The following is a 12,261-nucleotide window of genomic DNA, read 5'->3' on the forward strand; positions in this document are numbered from 1 at the left end:
AGTATTTACTTTCAAACATTTTCTTAACAAGACTGCAGTTAGTGGTGAATCTTGGATGAGGAATGTCAATGCAAAACATAAACGAACCCTATCATTAATCTGAAGAATTGAAGGACAGGAGCACGCCAATCAGCCTTCAAGCCTCTTCAATCCTTCAATTAGATCAGAACTGATCCAAATCTTAACTCCATCTATCTGTCTTGTGCCAGAATGTTATGCTCTTAATGCCCATTTAAGGGTATATTCCTACCAAGCCTCAATATTTAGGAGGGCAGGTCAGGGGGAAAGCCAAAATTGATTGTTCAATTTCAGTGGAAAGGGTGTGAGTGACTCCATCAGATGTACTCTTCTGACTGAGGCATTGTCCTCTTATAGCCTGGAGACCTCTCTCCTCAATAACCTATTGCCCGAGACCTTGATCGTTCCCCTCGCAACTCCCTAGGTCTTCCCTACCCCAGCAACCCCTTGGCCCCAGCCACTTAACTTTACTTCCAGTCCCAGTACATAGTTCTAGGCAGCTAGCTGCAGTGCCCCTTCTGGCACTGCAGTGCTGTACCTGGAATGACTGGACAGCTGTCAGCTAATCTAAGTGGCCTGCAGCTCTCCGAGGTGGGACCTCCTCCTGGTGATGGAAAGAAGTCCCCTCTTCTGCCAATCAATGCTCATTAGAGCGTAAAATAGCATTGGGCCTGTTAGAGTTGGTGTGGATGTGTTCCCAGGTGACTCTTCAAATGATGCGGGCGGAGACCCCACCAGCCTGAATATTCCAGTTTTGGTTTAATAACCTCTAATGCCAAAGCTTAACAAACATTCAGTTTTGAAATTTCCAATGACCCAGCATCACTATTTATTTGGTTTAGAGCGTTCTAAATTTCCATGACCTTTTGTGTGTTTTGGGGTTGGAATTTTAACTCGAGTTCAAGAAACAGGAGTCAGGCTGTTCCCGACTTCACCAACCTGAACCAGTCACCTCCTCCCGTTCCTGCCATATTTTTGTCTCCTGGGGATGTGAGCAAGGTTCAGGTCTGCTGCCTCCCTAGGCAGCCTAAGGCGGAATTCGAGGAGTGGGTGGCAAGGCGGGCCTTCAGTTCTGGGGGGCATCAGCCCAGCTCTTCACATCATTCTTATGCCTGAGGTGTTGGGTGCTCTGAGGTACAGACGAACCAACACGGTTGCGATTGGTACAACGCAGTTTTATTCCAACTAACTATTTACACATCTGACTTGGTACTCAGCACGTGGTGACTGTGTGAGTGTCTTGCTAATGAGGTCCTGGCCCTGTGCTGTCTCCAGATGGCCTGGCCAGGAGGTGTTGTGTTTCTTGTCTTATACTGTGTCTGCTCTTGTCTGTGATTGGCTGTCGGGTTATGTGTGCTAATTGGTCTGTTGGTCTGTCTATCATTATGTATGTGTTATGATGTATGTTTGAATATCATGACAATGCCCATTAACACTCATCTCTCAGGCCCCACTGATCCCTAGCATGCCCGCTTGTATTCAATGTCCCCTCTATGCCTCCAGGCCATCACCACCCCCTCTCCCCCACCCACCATGTATCATCCATAGCTATGCACCCTGTATCCATTCGGACAAGCCTCAGAAGCCATACAATAGCAATGGGAAGCCTTTGAAATGGGCTAGATTGTTGAAAGTTTATTTTTTTAATGAAGTTGTCTGTCAAATGCACAGCTATTTATATCCATAGAAAAAACTCCAGTCCCATTGGAAAAAAAATATTCCCATTAAGTGGAAATTAAGCTGTGAAAACAAACAGCAATTCAGAAACCACATCAAAAACAGATCATATTAAACTGTCAATCAAAGCACACTCTCAATCCCCTGAACAACTATGCAAACAGACTCCTGCTGAGATAAGTGGTTCAACAGCATTTGAAACTCAGCCAAGCATCCATCCTAGGCTCAGGTGTCAAAATAAACCAATACAGCTCCAGCCAATGGAGCCTTTTGAACTGAAAGACCTGATTGTTTTTTCTATTTCAAAGCAGATGACCTATAATTCAATTGATTTGATCAAGTGGCTTTTCTTTCAAAGTTTAAACAGCGTACCAATTAGTTTATAACTTAAAGCGCTTCAGATATTTAAATCACTGCTCAGATCATGACAGAAAAATTGCGAAACACTGTTTTCTACAGTTTTGAATGCATTAGACTTAAAGAGAGTAATCCCTGCATTATTCCTACTGCTATGTGCTAGGAATTTTCACAAAGGAACTGATATGTTATATCAACACATGCCTAACTAAAAGATATAGAAGGAAGGATTTGAGATTCCTTGGACAATGGTGCATTGGGAACTCTACAGATGAGATGGCATCACCTGTATAGATCAGCAAGGATATCCTTGTTAGAATGGGTGAATAAAACATTTTAGGAGATTTTAAACTGTTAATGGAACTTAGAAAGATGGAAAACAAAGGATGATGGAGGTAGGGAATCAACAGAGATTAAAGAGGAAAGGGAAAGTCAAGCAATTACATTTTTATAGTGCAGTTCATGACCTCAAGAGCTTGACAACTAATAATATGATACCAAGAGGTTGGCAGATCGCAGACCACCTGGATGTTCATGCAATAGGTCCCCTTCCTATTCGTGAACACGGCCCTTTTATCCACAGGTGGCCGCACGGCGACGTGCATCCCATCGATCGCCCCCTGGACCATGGGCATCCTGGCCATGGCAGCGAAGCCAGCTGCCCGGGCATCCTGACTGGCCCGGTCCACAGGGAATTGGATGTAGCGGTCCGCGATGGCTTCCGTCATTGCACGGATGCACCGGTGCACCGATGCCTGTGAGATGCCGGACAGGTCCCCACTCGGTGACTGGAATGACCCCGTCGCGTAGAAGTTCAGGGCCACCGTAACTTTGACGGCCATCGGGAGAGGGTGTCCTCCCCCAGTGCCACACGGTGTCAGGTGTGCCATCAGGTGGCAGATATGGGGGACCGTTTCCCAGCTCATCATGAGTCGCCTACTGCATGCCCAGTCCGTTAGCTCCCGGTACGACGAGCGGCGTCAGTACGCACGGGGCCTCATCGGGCATCTCCATCGCCGTGGCACCGCCTCCTCCTCCTCCTCTCCTCCTCCCCCTCATCCTGCCGGTGGGCGGCCCTCCAGCCTGGGCGGCTGCCACCTGCCTCTCTGCGGCACGCTACTCTGCGGCAGCCTCCGCCGCCTCCCTGGCACGCTCCAGCTCCAGGTCCCCCAGGGCAACATGTAGAAGGGCGGCTCCCACCACGGCGGCCATCATCGCTGGGTGATGCCCAAACATAACGGCCTGCAGGGGGTGGGGGATAGATGACATATCAGATTTGTACATACCATCCTCCGCAGCCAGGTGCCATCGGCTGCATGGTCGCGACTGTTGCCACCCCCCCCCCGGCACTCACCCTCCCCAGCACTCACCCTCCCCGGCCCCCCCCTCCCCGGCACTCGCCCTCCCCAGCATTCATCCTCCCCAGCACCCCCCCCCCCTCTCCCCGGCACTTATCCTCCCCAGCACTCACCCTCTCCGGGACCCCCCTTCCCCGGCACTCATCCTCCCAGCCCCCCCTCCCCGGCACTCACCCTCCCCAGTCCCCCCCCTTCCCGGCACTCACCCTCCCCAGCCCCCACCCCCCGGCACTCAACCCTACCCCCGGCACTGACCACGATCACCGGCATGAACCCTCCACCGGCACCCGCGACCCCCCCCCCCCACCACCCCACCTACGGCCGTGCCGTCACTTCTCCAGCGGCCGCCCCACGTCGACCCCTACCTCCACACTGGCCGGTGTCAACCAGCATGATTGGTTGACGCGTTAAAAAGGTTGTTTGATTCACGCCTGCATGACCCGCGATTCCCGTCGGCGCAAATCTTTGGCTGCCACAGAATATCGTGGGCGGTGTCGGAGTGACGGGGCAGGATTCACGCCGCCTCCCCGGCGATTCTCCAACCCGGCGGGGGGTCGGAGAATCCCGTCCAATGAGCCTAATGCCTGTTAAGGTCCCCTTTGCAAAATAAAGCAATCCTGAATGCAGCTTGCAATGAGCGGGTTTTATTCAGGAAAATGTGATTTACATGCACCCTGACCAGCAGCCTCTAGTCCCTTAACTAGGGCCCTTACTTACCTTCTTTGACTATGTCCAGCAAGATGCCAATTACCAGATCTTTGGTCATTTTAGCCCCTTTTAATACCTAGGCCTTGTTCTGGTGCTGTACTGGCGATGATCCTAAAAGCCACCCACCGTATTTGAATTAGGGTTTCGAATCCTGACTCAGGACATTGCTTCAGGATCCTGGTAATGTTGGAATTACAGATGGAAGACCTTCCCGATCAGGATACCGCTGGTGGGGGTTAATCGCAATCCAATCTTTTTTTATTATTCCTGCATTTCTTACATTGCTTCCCAGGTTTGTGGTTTCTGTCTTTTACCATTCTTCCTTCTCTGTGTACTCTTCTTCCACGCTATTTACGTACAGCAAGCTCCCACAAACAGCAATGTGATATTCACCAGATAATTTGTTTTTGTGATGTTGATTGAGGAGGAATAAAGATTGCCCAGGACATTGAGAATAACTCCCCCGCTTGTCTTTGGATTAGCCCCATGGAATCATTTGCATCCACCTAAGCGAGCAGACTGGGCCTCCAAATGTGACATCCAAAAGTGCTACACTGAGATGGCAGCTTTGATTTTTGTGCTCAGGTCCAAGAAGGGGACTTGAACCCATAATCTTGTGACTCAAATATGAGAGAGCCACCAATTAAGTTGCACTGGGAAGCTCTTCAAATCGAGGAGGACAAAACACCAGCGGTATGAGTGAACGCAAAATATATCCATCAGAGAATAGAATATGAAAGCCAAAGAGATTATGCTAGAACTTTATAAATCATTGATTAGGTCAGGGATCTGTTCAGGCTACAAGAACAAGTCAGAGGCTGGGAAATCTGTGGTGAGCAACTCACCTCCAGACTCCCCAAATCCTGTCCACAAGGTAAAAGTTAGGAGTACTCTCCACTTGCCTGGATGAGGGCTGCGGATGCTCCGTCATTGAATAGACTTAAGGATGGGATAGACAGGTTTTTAGTCTCTCACGGTAAGTGGAATTGAAGCCCAAGATGAGCCATGATCATATTGAATGGTGGAGCAGGCTCGGTGGACCTTATGGCCTATTCCTACTCCTATTTCTTGAGTTCTTATGCTCTTCCCCTCTACCAATGCTGTCTAGTCCATAGCTTCTCCTGCACACCCTCAAAATTGTCTTCCTAAATGTTTCTATCATAATCCTGTTTACTCTTCATGAAAGGTCTTTGGTGGTGGTCTATACTAGCACCCATAGTTAGTTTCTACACATTTCTGGCTCCCAACCCCATCTACACCTTAATAGCATCTGGGAAGATTGGTCCACCCCTATTATAGCCAATGGTGTCTTTTTCTACCAAAAATGCTGAATTTTAGAAATTGGTTCATGTCAACACAAAGAGCATTAATTCAGGATTCCAATGATATTGGAAATGTAGGTGAAAGTCCTGCCTCAGCAAAGCAATGTTGCTGCGAAGGCAATCCTAGCCAATCTGCACCAGAATGAGTGCTCCAGGCACACCCATTACTGGAACTCATCTACATGAGACTGGCAAGCCACAGGGCAGCATGGTAGCACACGTGGCTAGCACTGTGGCTTCACAGCGCCAGGGTCCCAGGTTCGATTCCCTGCTGGGTCAATGTCTGTGCGGAGTCTGCATGTTATCCCCGTGTCTGCGTGGGTTTCCTCCGGGTGCTCCGGTTTCCTCCCACAGTCCAAAGATGTGCAGGTTAAGTGGATTGGCCATGATAAATTGCCCTTAGTGTCCAAAAAGGTTATTGGGTTAAGGGGATAGGGTTGAAGTGAGAGCTTAAGTGGGTCGGTGCAGACTTGATGTGCCGAATGGCCTCCTTCTGCACTGTATGTTCTATGTAATGCCTGGTGGGTATCTCGAGGCAGTTCATCGGCAAAGATGATTTCAATTTTAGGCTGCTGAATCATTAGTAGGTTCTGAGTTAATGATGGGATGGTCACGAGAGTGTTGGCGTGATCAGGAGGAAGGGGGGCAATAGGGAAGAAGGGCTGATTGATAGGGGGACACTGGGGAGGAGCAAGGGCAATAGGGAGGAAGTGCGTGATCAGCTGGGAGAGGGCAGCCTGGAGGGGGGCATGTAAGGGTGATTCGGAGAGGAAGGAGCAATAGGGCTGAAGTGGCATTCAATGTGAAGGGGGGAACAAAGTTGTGTGAGGGATGATTGTGTGAGGGGGCAGAATGAAGACCAACATCAACTTCAGAACTGCTGTGGATCTGGGAAAGGCACACCTCTCCACGTTCAGGTATTTTTTTGAAGTATCTTTAAAAAGCAAGGTTCAGTGGTTGTTTTGCCTCCAACATCCTATCTGACTGCTCACTCAGATGAAATCCAAAAGCATGCACGGCTCAATTGTAAGTTGAACGTAACATCAATACCTCACTACCACTGAATATTTCAGGTGGGCTCTAATCTCTTTTCAAAAGCATCCACAGCCCTAGTCTGCACAACCCCTACCTCACCCACCACTTTGTGAAGCCTAGTCTATCCAAAATAAAGGCATGGTGGCACAGTGGTTAGCACTGCTGCCTCACACCTTCAGGGACCTGGGTTCAAGTCCGGCCAAGGGTGACTGTCTGCGTTGAGTTTGCACTTTCTCCCCGTGTCTACGTGGGTTTCCTCCCACAGTCCAAAGATGTGCAGGTTAGGTGGATTGGCCATGTTAAATTGCCCTTAGTGTCCAAAAGGTTAGGTCGGGTTACTGAGTCATGGGGATAGGGTGGAGGCGTGGGCTTAAGTAGGGTGCTCTTTGCAAGGGCCAGTGCAGACTCGATGGGCCAAAAGGCCTCCTTCTGCACTGTAGGGATTCTATGATCCATCCTTTTTACTTCCTGTTCCTCAGCACATTCGTCAAAACTATAATCCTCATCTTTAAAGCACTATGCTCTCTCATGCTGGATTCTCTGCCTCTTCCCCTTGCTACCTCACTTCCTGATTTCAAAAGATTCTTCAAAACCAAGTGTTTCATTGCAATGAACAGCCTATCCTACGTCCCCATTATCTGTCTCATGCATATTGCATTGCCTGTAAAGCTATCTCATTGTGTGAAAGGCATTATGGAACATAAGTTGTTAAATACTCCAGACCTGTTGACATTTAGAGGGAATTTGCAACCATGTTTTTTTTTAAAAAACAAGTCCTGCCTTGTTCTACATTGCATATAGTCCTCTTTCTCTCTCCATTGGGAGATATAATAATATTGATACAGTCATATCCCCTGGAAATACACACAAGTGATTAATCTAAAAGTGATTTTGGACATTTGTACACCAATCGTACTCATTTCCTAATATCAAGTGGTATAGTTAAGGATACTGTAATGTACATTGTTACGCAAATGAAAACTGCATATCAATTATTGATGTGGTTTTCTAGTAAAAAGAAAACCACCTTAAACATGGAACTCATTTGCCAGAAGAATTCAGAATGTCCAGAACTCACAGCTATTTTGCAGGATTGTCTCTACAATGCCATCCTGGTTTCCTTTTTACTGAAATGATTGCCTGATTTAAAACAAAACAGAAATGGCTTTAGCCGTCATTACAGTATACTCTCACTGTGACTGCGGTGCGCTATCTTTCTTCGTTTTCAACTTCTCCACAGCCAATCGAACCATCCTCCATCATGACAGCCATTGAGTTCAGTCTTCCACCCCATAATCCTCTCACTGCCAATTTAATTCTCCTCCTAACTACTGCCTCAGATTGAAGCAGATGGTTTGCAAACTGAGAATTGTGTTCAAGCCCAAGATCAGTTTTAACTCCATCTACAAAGACTACCTACTTCTTCATATTCAATGTGACTGGTCTGCACCCAGTCTGTCACAGCAACCTTAATTCATGCCTTTGACACCTAAATACCATTCTAATGCTGTCCTAGGCATCTTCCCCACTCCATAATAGTCACTCATCAAAACCTTTGCTACTTGTGTTCTGTCCCAGAGTAAGTTCCACTCACCTATCATCACCGTCTCCGCTGACCTATTTGTCTCTCAATTCCTCAAATTTAAAAGTAGCCCCCATAGTCTCGTCCCGTCCCTTCCTATCACTAACCTCCTCCAGTACTCCCAGTACTCCACCGCCAAAGCCCCAGCTGAAATTCTCATTCCTTTGACTCTGCCCTGAAGAATATGTCCCTATCACCCTCAAGCCTTGTTATCTGGACCCTTAGCACAAGATGTTCCTTCCAAAAGCCTCCTACTTACTCTTAAAATCCATCTCTCCTGCCAGGCCTTTAGTCATCCTTCCTGATGTTTTCTTGTTTGGCTCAACAAACATTTTCCTTGACAGATCAGGAAAATGTCATGGGATGTTTCCCAACTGTGAAGGCACTACACAAACCTATATTTCTTTATGGATGTGCACAGACCAGATCCCACATAGAACAGGGGAGGTGGTGGCATAGCAGGATTGTCAACTAGGCTAGTAATCTAGAGACCCAGAGTAATGCTCTGGGATCCCGACTTCGAATCCCATCATAGCAGATGGTGCAATTTGAATTCAATAAAAATCTGGAATTAAAAATACAATTATGACCATGAAACCATTGCCGAGTGTCGTAAAAACCCATCTGGTTCACAAATGTCCTTCAGAGAAGGAAATCTGCTGACCTCACCTGGTCTGGCCTACATGTGGCTCCAGACCCACACAGCGTTGCGGCTGACTCTTAGCTGCCCCCCTCTGAAATGGCCGAGCAAGGCACTCAGTTCAAGGGTAATTAAGGATGGACAACAAATGCTGGCCCAGCCAGCGACATCCACATCCCAAGAACGAATTTTAAAAAAGATTAGAATGGTTACAGCATGGACGGAGGCAATTCAGTCTGTGAATTATACTTTGGCAAGCCCTCTTCATCAAAGGAAAGTGAATCTGAAATGTGCCACATGTACCCACCCCCCAAAATCTCTGATGCAATCAGGAACCACCATGTCTCTTAATCATCCTTTCCCAGGATTCCAAAACTACGGAATGCATTAACTTTTTTGATCCTTTCTTCCTTCAGCAATCCCAAGGTTGATAAAACCCGATTCTGTCATTCTGCCACTATTTCATGATTTACTCGGTCTTATACTTCATTAAACCTTTGCTATGTCCTGTAATAGGCTCTTTGCCCAAGATTGTCAAGGGGAAAAAGAAAAATCACAGAGAAGCTTGCATTGTTTGCAATGGGCTTGACCTATATAACTGTGTACAGTCACTTGACCTTCTCCCCCTCTGTGGGTTGGAAGGGGTTAGCTACTCAGAAACTAGGTCATGAGAAGAAACTGTGAGACAATTCCACAGAAGTATGCAGCACAGCTCAAGACTGACTCAGTGTGATCCACATCAAAATACAAACCTTTTAAATGCACTCTGACACAGAAAAGACACTCCCCACGCAGGCCTTCTACAGTACTCCAGGTACCCATTTGTCATCGTTTTGCCACAAGCAACCACAATAATTTTATTTTTTTCCTTTCTTCTATTAGAAAGATCAATACATAGGTTTCCAAAGAGTCTCGAGTTATTATAAGATAGAGCTGCTGTTTAATCACAGATGAAAGTATTGGTTGTCATTAGCCGCATAATCGATCTGAGAAGGCAGCAGACGTACTGTAAGTAGTTATAAATTTCCATCTGACCATCATTGACCAGACACTGTCCACTGACCTTTCACCTTAAAGATAATTAGGTATGGATAACAGATTACTTTAGCAGGAGGAAAACATGTTGGATCAGAGATATTCAATAACACAGACTTTTCATAAATCAATCGTAAACTTTAAGTTTATAACCTGTACACATGCTGATTATGGTTCCTAAGAGCAAAAGTTCTTGTCTTCATTGTCACTTTTTTGACGAATAAGCCAGTTAAAAGAAAACTTAACAATAACTATTTTTTTCCATAACAACTGTTTCTTGACATTAGCAATCAACAAATGTTTTTTGACTGATCATTTTAGATTATTTGGGTGTAACACCATAAGGTATTCCACTAGATACTACTGTGTCCCTCAAGGATGTTGCGGTGTCTTGAGCTAACAGCCTGACCCATACTTTTAACTCTTGCTTTTTATTTCCTCATGAGACCATGTCTCATCCTTATAACCATCACTCAATCACTATTCCTTCATTCATCCCAACTCTTTTATCCTTAATGCTATCCTGCCCCTGAAGGTTGAGCCCTTCACTTCCATTTGAAAGACATAGTCAGGCAACAAATAACTTCTTTATTGATCAGCCCAGTTTGACTGGAAATACTTGAGGTGGGCTAAAAGGCAGCATGGTGTCTACAGGCTGAATTTCTGCAGAGCCAGAATGATTCTAGAAACTTTTTAAAAAGCAGACAGGACCTGGATGTGGAAGCCTCGCTCCTATTTCTGGTTGATACAATTTCCGCTGGTAGGGGAAAGAAGGCGGGACCTGAATCAGGTCACAGCAACAAAACAAGAATCTGCTGGGCTATTTGAAAATAGTACTAAAATTAAACAGATCCCATTTTTGCTATTCCCAGGGCCTTAATGTTAATTGCCTTAACATTGGCAATGTCGGAGCCAAATTTATGAAAGAGGAATAAATGCTCTTGAAGAGCGGATTGGTGTTAGTAGGTACATGACTACTTATCCCAGCAAGGAGATGGGGAGAGGTAGTGAGTTCACATTTTGATTGACAGATTTAAGAAGTCTTTCAAAAATTAGCTGTCTTTTATTGGTTACTGAACAAAAGTTTATTTGTTTTAACAACAGATTGACCTCAATGACTTGAGGAAATATAAAATGTTTGAATGGGTTTCACGAATGAGACATTTTCCACATCAAGTGTGAGTAAGCTAGAGCTCTATTAGACTATTGTAACTTTATTTATTTTTTCATTCCCACGTGGCTCCTGAGGTCTGCCCATGGTGGATACTGTGTGTGTGGTCATTTGAGGTGATTTAGGGGTATGAGGGAGCATGGGGGTTTGAGTTGACATGATGGGGTGGGGCATTTGACTGCCTCTGCAGCCACCTGCAAACTGCTTCCAGAGCCTTAGGCCTGACTCAATTGAGGTCCTGCCCACCTGGAGTGAAAATTGTCTAAGACAGAGCCCTTTATGTGAAGGCGGGTCTGGCAAGTTGGGAAACTTCCCGATTCAAGCTATCCGTCTTGGTAGTCAAAATGAAGTCCAATAGATTCAAACTTCAGATTATAACATGGAGCTTCATATTTGGAACTCAGAATTCTTATTTTGGATACAGATGTGGATTGCTTTTTTTTGGAGCAATCAATCAAAATGTAATGTTCTGTTTTGAACCTTGGTATTTTCTGGATAGGTTTTTGTGCCAAAGTTCAAATGCTGCCTGAGAGAACAGGGGTAATGTCTAAACTCAGAATTCATCTGACAAGGACAACATTGAAAAAAACAGATGTGAGGTTGAAGAGCTTGTTACTTATTTTCATTCATGCCAAAAGTACATCTGAATTGCCCCAGTTTGGATTCAAAAACAATCTCAGAGCTGCCTTTTGGATTAAGCTTACAGTCTGGTGCAAAGGGAAAAGAATCTGACACCTATTTCCTGTGGTATAAACATGGACCAAATAGTCGACTTCAGAGGAATATAACCAGTGCTGCTCACAGGAAAGTGAGTGGAAAGTGTTGTTAAAAAATCAGCTTCATTCCCTTTAAAATTAGCGTTTGTGTTGCCAAAATGTTGTTGTCACATAGGAAGCTACTGGCATTTAGCCAGCCGAGCACTGTAGACACACAGCAAACAACACTGGTAAGGAATTAATGGATTCACCCTGCTGAGAATTTGCAGTGTAAATGATGCCTCCCCATTGAATTTCTCCAGCTAAATGCAAACCAAATAACCTAGACTGGGTCATCAGCAACTGGTGTAAACAGAATGGAAGTTTCTAATCCGGAACTGCAAAATTAAGTCAAGAATATGCAAAAGGCAAGCCTGCTGCGAAAGAAGCTCTATTTTGGATCACTTCATTAAATAATCAATTTTGAATAAGCTTAACTTTCTATTTGATCCTTCATAGCATTGGAGAATGATTCTATTCTTGTCTAGCAACTTGTGTGTGATTTAACCATCGCGTTGTGGGACCCATTAAATAGCGGGAAAGGCCAAAATCAGGGTTTGCGTGTTCGCTACCTAACCGGCCCATTTCCGATGACGAGTTCCG

General features: G+C 45.7%; 1 long non-coding RNA gene across 1 annotated transcript in view; it reads right to left on the minus strand.

Annotated features, from left to right (window-relative positions):
• Nucleotides 1–12,261, minus strand: part of LOC140427760 (uncharacterized) — a 52,713-nt gene that overhangs the window by 16,133 nt on the left and 24,319 nt on the right. The window lies entirely within an intron of this gene.

The sequence above is a fragment of the Scyliorhinus torazame genome, chromosome 8 (genome assembly GCF_047496885.1).
Source record: "Scyliorhinus torazame isolate Kashiwa2021f chromosome 8, sScyTor2.1, whole genome shotgun sequence".
NCBI lineage: Eukaryota > Metazoa > Chordata > Chondrichthyes > Carcharhiniformes > Scyliorhinidae > Scyliorhinus > Scyliorhinus torazame.